Below are 9,634 nucleotides of genomic sequence, written 5' to 3'. Positions count from 1 at the left end.
CCTAAGAGTTCACTGGCTCGCTCACCTTTTCCAGTAAAAGGTGACTTGGTCATCTTTCCAAGAAGATAGGACTCACAGGTTAGAAGTGATTCACAATCACTAACTTCAAGAATTCCTTCTTGAGCCAACCTGTTTATCTGTTCTTATTGATATGACATAGCCTACAGTGCCAAAGGTAGACTTCTGACACATTATCTATTTTAGAGCGTTTACCGAAGTTTTGAACCACATTAACAGGCTGTGATAGTAAGTAAATTCTATTATTTAATTATCCAACAAATATTGTAACACCATTCAAAATGATATTGTAAATATTTTTTTTTATTAAAAAATCATAACCGTACATGGCCAAAAGGCCTACAGAAATAATATTTAATAAAAAACTTGGACAATAGTGACATTCACTCAAAATTACATTACGAGAATTGATTACAAGACTCATGATTCCTAAAGCTAGAACTGGAACTTTGCTTCCATCTCCAACGTTCAGGAACCTCTCGCCTTCATCAGATCTCCTACTGACCTGCAGACCCTGCATCGAATTACAAATATGATAAGGGCTTCCGGTATCCAATACCCAGGCAGTAGTATCACAAATCGAAAAGTTGCAAGGAGTTATCATATAATTACCTTGCTTCTTCTTTGGCCTGTTCGGGTCCAGGGAGGCAATGTATTGAGGACAGTTCCTCTTCCAATGCCCCTGCTTCTTGCAAAAGAAGCACTCCGCCTGGCTCTGATCGTGCTTGCGCTTCTTGGTCTGACCCTGTGCTACTGTCCCAGCATGAGATTGCACCTTCTTATTTTTCTTCTTCTTGTTCTTCTTCCCCTTCCCAAAGGGTTGACGACGAGAAGAAGATCATCCCACTACATTCACCGACTCCTTATGGAGTTGGTGATCCTTCTCAAAGTTTTGCAGCAACCCCAACAATCCGTGGTAGTTTACTGCAGGCTTTGTCATTCGAAAATGAGTAAGGAATGGGAGGAAGGACTTGGGCAAAGAATTAAAGATCGCATCCTTACCGAGCTGCTCGTCCAGAGGAAAGCCCAATTTGCTTAGGCGCTCAATCATCTCGATCATGTACAGTACATGATCAGTGACTGAGGCCCCATCCCTCATCCGAGCATTGAAAATAGCACAACTAGTTTTGTGCCTTTCAACGTCGTCAGACATGCCAAAAGAGTCGTTAAACATTTGAAGCATCTCCTGTGGCTGGGCGTTCTCAAACCTTCGGCTGAACTCGTCATTCATTGCTGCCAGCATAATAGATCAAACGGTGGTGCGGTCATTGAGCCACTTCAAGTAAGTGTCTCGGATCACCATACTAGCATTCGGAGCTGGCTCCTCAGGTGCTGGATCTGTTACTACATAAAGGATCGCTCATGCTCAAGGATGATTATTAATTTTCGATACCAGCTATCGAAATTGGATCCCATGAGCTTGTCATTATCTAATAATGACCAGAGCGACAGGGTAGTGGCCATAGCTGCATAAAGGAAAACGAGACCTCTATTAGTATATAAATTAATACTAAAGACTTGGACTTTAGTCTAAAGTTTTTTCCCAATATTTTTACGAAATGGTAGCCTCATCCTCCAATTCGAGGAATTACTTTAATTCCTTAATGGGTACTAGAATCCACACAGACTACACACGAGCCCAACTTTGGTTGGTCAACCCATGTGCATCTATGGGTAGGTTCTTAATCAGTTGTTTCTCTAAACAACTTCTAGTAATTGATTTTGCCCCAGAACCTAATCAGTAGGTTTTGGCCTGAAGCGAAAATTTAGTACAGGGGCAAAATGGTAATTTTAAAACTTTTCAAAATTATTATTTTACAGCAGAATTATTAATTAATCTCATTAATTAATACTAATTAACCCTACACTAAGATCTAAATATGATACAACGGCATGCATTTAAATTTGAAATTCAAATTTGAATCAGTAAACATTTTACAGTACTGTGTTCAGAACACATCACCTTTTGCGGGTAGTCGATCACCGCAATCTGATCACCGTCGGGGGGCTCTGATCATCGCATCACAGCCACATAAATGTCTGACCTCTGCGGATCATCCACACGAAGCTCCCGTCTGATCAGCTCCTCATGAATGCTAGTTCGTGATTTCACCCTTTTGATGGTAGATGTTGATCAAACTCCTTTGATCGATGTGTGCCGACTTCTCGGATGCTCTGGATCATCTACACAGTTGCTTGAGAGGCTGATGGATCTCTCCCTGAAATTTGGTGGACTCACGACACTCGTGGCACACCAATCTCACTTCCCGAACCCTAGGTAGAAACCCTAGGGTACACACCAAAAACCCTGCGCCCAATTTTCTCTCTTTTCTTTCTTTTTCTCTCGGAAGGTTTTGGACCTTCACCTTGTGCCGAAGCCTTCCCCACACCCCAAAGTTTCTCTCCTAAAATTTCTGCACACGTCCCACCTTTCTCCTCTTTTTAAAACAACGTCGAACGTGTCTTATCCGCGTGAGAGGATAAAGACAAGAGGTTACACATTTGAATTCAAATCAAATTTGAATTCAAACGAAAACCAACTTATCCCTATCCTTCTGGGCGTGAGAAGAGAAGGGGTGTGGCTCTTTGTGCGTGGAAAATAATTCACGAGAAACCTTTTCTCGTGTAAGTAATGTGGCACACAAAATGGATAAGGATGAAAGAGCAAGTGATAAGTTATCCATTCAAATTCAAACATGCTTTGAATTTGAATGGCTAACTAATTATTTTATCCATCCATATGGCGCACAAATGAGGGCGTGGGGAAGGGTTTTCCGTGAGAAAAATTTCATGAGAAGTTTCTTCTCGTGAATTCAAATGGGTGCAAGGAAGTTGGGTGTCGCAGGAAATTTAAAACAAGGTGGTTTGATTCAAATTGAGCCAACCTAGTTTAAAATAGGTCAAGCACAATTAGACCAGATTAAACCCAACATAATTAAGCTTAATTAGGCTCAATAAAATTCTAATCAAATCAGAAATTAACTAAACCTAACCCCTGATCAAATCAGGGACTAAACCACCTGAGCGATTAGGTCAACATTTAACCTAATCGGGTAAATCCAAACTGAATCCAATTCAATTGGACTTGATCCAAAAATAATTACTCAATCAAATTGAGTTAATTAGTGATTAAATCACTAATTAAACCTCTCATAAATATTGAGTCCAAATTCGATGGGCAATCAGGCATCAGAGACCATCGATATGAAATCCTAATCAAAGAGTTTAAATTTCAAATTCAAAATTTGAAATTCAAAATTTTGACCCCGGTACCCAAAATGTGTGGAACTCATGATTAGAGAATCCTAATTCTCAATCATAGAGTCCCAGATAGATAAACTCATAATCAGCCATCAGATCAAAAAGGAACCTCTAATGTGTGTGACCCTGCAGGTTTGAACCTAAATCGGTAGCACAGGAACCAATTCCTGTACTAATCGAAGTGACCATCTAGCAATGGTACCCGACGACCGGATAGGTCGAATAATCACAATCGCAATATTCAAAACCTACGTGAATATAGTTACCGTATAATTCATCCCTTTTGACCCCTGTGTTTAGGACGACTCAGGGTTAAACTGTCAACCCTGATGATATCATCCGAATCGTGCTCAACTCAATTAGTCCTGTGACTCCTCACTAGGACTACCCTGGCCAAGATTTTGCTAAATTGAAACACGACTGTACACAGCTCCTAAACTGGAGTGGTCAATCCCATCCTGACACACGCACCGACAAGTCAAGTACTTGACTACACCCTGTAACCTTCCGTCACTGAATTAAAAATTCAGGTAGTCCAGTGCCTAAGTGCAGTGAGTTGCTTGCAAGTCATCGTGGCGGTCTCAGGTCGGAGGGACATTTATATCCATATCCCATCGGAGCAAATCTTGACAGCAGAAATAGCTCCAGAGTTGGTCACGTTCAGTGCAGATGTACCATTACATCTCACCTGTATGCCATACCAGTGTCTCCACACTCTTTGGTTATGAGGACAACCAACCCATATGGCACACAACGACCTATGCTCGATAAACGTTGTCGTCCTTGGTAACAATGTATCATTTGGTCGCGAACATGTTTAAGGACTAAGCGACAAATCCTCCTTTGTCGAGTCTAAATAGTCCTAAGGACTTCACCACAACACAGGAGTTCATTAGAAGATGAAATATTTGTGATGAAAAAATATCAAAATAATTTTTATTTATTTATAATTCATGTACTAATACAAAAAGGAGCACAACCGTCAATAAGCTGACGATTGACTTTGGGACACTATTCTCAACAATCTCCCACTTGGTCTAAAGCCTATCGGTGCAGTATCTAATACCCATCTTCGACTTGTAGTCGTTGAACTCCTTCACCACAATGGCTTTAGTGAATGGGTCGGCCAGGTTCTCCTTCCCGTCGATCTTCTGAAGGTCGACGTCACCTCGATCCACGATCTTCCGGATGAGATGGTAGCGGCGCAGAATATGCTTCGTCCGCTGGTGTGCCTTTGGTTCCTTCGCCTGAGCAATGGCTCTAGAGCTGTCGCAGTAGAGCAGAACTGGACCAACAAGGGAGGGTGCTACTCCAAGCTCGGTGATGAATTTCCTCAGCCACACCGCTTCTTTGGCAGCATCTGATGCAGCAATATACTCCGCCTCGCATACTGAATCAGCCACAGTGTGCTGCTTGAAACTCTTCCAGCAGACAGCCCCACCATTAAGGGTAAAAATAAATTCTGACACACTCTTGCTATCATCGCGATCAGACTGAAAACTAAAGTCTGTAAACCCTATAAGTCTCAAGTCCGATTCACCATATATAAGTCACTGGTCTTTAGTATTTCTTAAATACTTCAGGATGGTTTTAACAACCTTCCAGTGATTCTCTCCTGGATCAGATTGGTATCTACTCACTACCCCTAGTGAGTATGCCACATCTGGTCGTGTACATGTCATGGCGTACATGATAGATCCCACTGTCGAAGCATATAGAATCCTACCCATACGCTTTCTCTCTTGAGGTGTTGTCGGACAATCCCTCTTCGAGAGAGAAATTCCATGGCCTATCGGTAGATAGCCTTTCTTGGAATTTTTCATGCTGAATCTTTTCAGCATAGTATCAATGTACGTGGACTGGGATAAGCCAAGCAACTTTTTGGATCTATCCCTATAGATCCTCATCCCTAGGATGTAGGAAGCTTCTCCCAGATCCTTCATGGAGAACTGTGACGATAGCCAAATCTTTATTCCCTGTAATGCAAAGACATCATTCTCGATTAAGAGAATGTCATCCACATACAATACAAGAAATACTACTACTGGACCATTAGCCCACTTATAAATGCAGGGCTCTTCTCCGTTCTTAACGAAGCCATACGTTTTGATCATCCTATCAAAACGTATGTTCCAACTCCGAGATGCCTGCTTAAGTCCATAAATGGACCTCTGTAGCTTGCACATCTTAGACTCATTTGTGGATGTGAACCCTTCAGGTTGTATCATATACATCTCTTCGTCCAGCTCTCCGTTTAGGAAAGCTGTCTTCACATCCATCTGCCAGATTTCATCGTCCAGATGGGCAGCTATCGCAAGCATAATCCGAATGGATTTGAGCATTGCCACAGGAGAAAACGTCTCGTCATAGTCTATACCATAATGTTGACGATATCCCTTTACAACCAGACGGGCTTTATAGGTCTCCACCTTTCCGTCTGTGCCCCTCTTCCTTTTGAAGACCCACTTACACCCTATGGGTTTTACTCCTTCGGGTGGGTCAACCAATGTCCACACATCGTTGACCTTCATGGACTCCATTTCGGATTTCATGGCCTCTAGCCATTTCTCAGAGTCAGGTCGCTGCATTGCATCCATGTAGGTGATCGGATCCTCATCGTTTTCATCAAGTTCGACAGGATCACCATCCCGGACTAAGAAACTATAGTATCTGTCTGGTTGATGTGGTACTCTACCAGACCGCCTTAAGGGTGCATAATTAATGGGCTTCGGATCTGATCTAATCAAATCCGGTTCAGGTTCAGTAACATGTGTCGGTTTTTTCACCTGTCGAACTTCGTCAAGTTCGACTTTAGAGGCAACAGTTCTTTCACTAAGAAACTCTTTTTCTAAAAAGATTGCCTTAAGGTTGACAAACACCTTTTGCTCATCAGCAAGGTAGAAATAATACCCTTTGATCTCTTTTGGGTACCCTATAAAATTACACTTGTCAGACCTAGGTCCAAGCTTGTCTGTAATTAAACGTTTAACATAAGCCGGACACCCCCAAATCCTAAGGTGCGAGAGTACTGGCTTACGTCCTATCCATATCTCATATGGCGTTTTGGCTACAGACTTACTTGGAACTCTATTTAGAAGGTAACAAGCCGATTCGAGCGCATATTCCCAGAGGGAGATCGGCAGACCAGCAAACCCCATCATGGATCGAACCATGTCTAACAGGGTCCGATTTCTCCTTTCAGACACACCATTATGCTGTGGTGTTCCAGAGGAGTCCACTGAGAGAGAATCCCATTCTCCCCTAGATACGTCAGAAACTCATTGGAAAGGTATTCACCTCCTCGATTAGATCGAAGAGTTTTAATACACTTCCCAGTTTATTTTCTACCTCATTTCGGAATAGTTTGAACATTTCAAATGATTCCGACTTATGCTTCATTAAATAGACATACCCATACCTAGATAGGTCGTCTGTGAAGGTTATGAAGTAGAAAAATCCACCTCTTGCACTTGAGCTCATGGATCCACATACATCAGAATGTACCAGACCTAAGAGCTCACTGGCTCGCTCACCTTTTCCAGTAAAAGGTGACTTGGTCATCTTCCCAAGAAGACAGGGCTCACAGGTTGGAAGTGATTCACAATCACTAACTTCAAGAATTCTTTCTTGAGCCAACCTGTTTATCCTGTTCTTATTGATATGACCTAGCCTACAGTGCCAAAGGTAGACTTCTGACACATTATCTATTCTAGAGCGTTTACCGAATTTTTGAACCACATTAATAGGCTGTGATAGTAAGTAAATTCTATTATTTAATTACCTAATAAATATTGTAACACCATTCAAAATGATATTGCAAATATTTCTTTTTATTAAAAAATCATAACCGTACATGGCTAAAAGGCCTACAGAAATAATATTTAATAAAAAACTTAGACAATAGTGACATTCACTCAGAATTACATTACGAGAATTGATTACAAGACTCATGATTCCTAAAGCTAGAACTGGAACTTTGCTTCCATCTCCAACATTCAGGAACCTCTCGCCTTCATCAAATCTCCTACTGACCTGCAGACCCTGCATCGAATTACAAATATGATAAGGGCTTCCGGTATCCAATACCCAGGCAGTAGTATCACAAATCAAAAGTTGCAAGGAGTTATCATATAATTACCTTGCTTTTTCTTTGGCCTGTTCGGGTCCAGGGAGGCAATGTATTGAGGATAGTTCCTCTTTCAATGCCCGTGCTTCTTGCAAAAGAAGCACTCCGCCTGGCTCTGATCGTGCTTGCGCTTCTTGGTCTGACCCCGTGCTACTGTCCCAGCATGAGATTGCACCTTCTTATTTTTCTTCTTCTGTTCTTCTTCCCCTTCCCAAAGGGTTGACGACGAGAAGAAGACCCTCCCACTACATTCACCGACTCCTTATGGAGTTGGTGATCCTTCTCAAAGTTCTGCAACAACCCCAACAATCCGTGGTAGTTTACTGCAGGCTTTGTCATTCGAAAATGAGTAAGAAATGGGAGGAAGGACTTGGGCAAGGAATTAAGGATCGCATCCTTACCGAGCTGCTCGTGCAGAGGAAAGGCCAATTTGCTTAGGCGCTCAATCATCTCGATCATGTACAATACATGATCAGTGACTGAGGCCCCATCCCTCATCCGAGCATTGAAAATGGCACAACTAGTTTTGTGCCTTTCAACATCGTCAGGCGTGCCAAAGGAGTCATTCAACATTTGAAGCATCTCCTGTGGCTGGCATTCTCAAACCTTCGGCTGAACTCGTCATTCATTGCTGCCAGCATAATACATCGAACGGTGGTGCGGTCATTGAGCCACTTCAAGTAAGTGTCTCGGATCGCCTTACTAGCGTTCGGAGCTGGCTCCTCAGGTGCTGGATCCGTTACTACATAAAGGATCCGCTCATGCTCAAGGACGATTTTTAATTTTCAATACCAGCTATCGAAATTGGGTCCCATGAGCTTGTCATTATCTAATAATGACTGGAGCGACAGGGTAGTGGCCATAGCTGCTTAAAAAAAAATGAGACATCTATTAGTACATAAATTAATACTAAAGACTTGGATTTTAGTCTAAAATTTTTTCCAATATTTTTACGAACTGGTAGCCTCATCCTCCAATTCGAAGAATTACTTTAATTCCTTAATGGGTACTAGAATCCACACAGACTACACACGAGTCCAACTTTGGTTGGTCAACCCATGTGCATCTACGGGTAGGTTCTTAACCAGTTATTTCTCTAAACAACTTCTAGTAGTTGATTTTGCCCCAGAACCTAATCAGTAGGCTTTGGCCTCCACTGAAAAGATCTGGTTAGGTCCAACCATTAACATGACTTAATTTAGTGAATCGAACCAATAAATGATCATGTCCGACTTTGGCCGGCCAACCTAACCACCATCAGAAAGACTCAATCAAATTATCATATTATGAATAATAATTCCATTAGTCAATGAGCACCAGGCCTTTGGGCTTCCAATGATCATTGAACTAATGGACTCATTATCACTCACTTAATGGGAGGCTATGACTTAGTTATCATTATAACTTAATCATTTTAGGACCTAATAATTTTGAAGATTTTATTAAAAAATAGTAGAGAAAAAATCATCCAGCCAATTTCAATCCTCCCACTGACTTCACCAAGTCAGATTAAAAAAAGATTTAATTAAAGCTGGCATTAGGAGCACCTAAATCAGTCACACTGATTTACCTAATGACATGGGTGAGCTCTAATCATCAAGTGATCTAATCAAAATCTAACTTACCAGATTGGCCAGGTAAGTGAGATCAGTGGTGGGGATTTGCCATTAACTCGTCAATGATCGAATCAATGCGAGTAGCTCCCGCTTAAGAACCACTGTCAAAACTGCCGAACTTACCTTAGACACCAACCGGTTCATTAGTTTTAAATTTTGATCAACTTAGTAAATAGGCTCCACCGCGTAGCCATGAATTAAGTCCATCTTGGTCTAGTTAAAGACATGGACCCATTCAACTACAACTATTGAAGTTGAGTCTAGAGTATCCTTGACCTAATCTAATTCAACTTTTGATTAGATTTGACCAATTACTCCATTTAGTCCATTTTTTAACTAACCTTAGGTCTAACCCAATTATGGACCTAATTCATCTAACCCATTGACCCACAAGTTTATGCAATTGTCTTAGGTCTTAATTCACAATTCTAGACCTACTAGACAACACTTAATTCTTTTAATTAAGTACTTGGCTGATGGGTCAGGTTTGGCATTTCGAAAATAATTTTCAAATTTGAAAGATTTTATTTTCTGTTCACCAAATGTGTTAACTCATTTCACAAACGGGTCAGCACATTTCATAAACAGCAATTCTATTGCTCATTTCATAACA

This window comes from Elaeis guineensis, chromosome 4, assembly GCF_000442705.2.
Source record: "Elaeis guineensis isolate ETL-2024a chromosome 4, EG11, whole genome shotgun sequence".
In the NCBI taxonomy this organism is placed as follows: domain Eukaryota; kingdom Viridiplantae; phylum Streptophyta; class Magnoliopsida; order Arecales; family Arecaceae; genus Elaeis; species Elaeis guineensis.
This window is presented reverse-complemented; position numbering follows the sequence as displayed.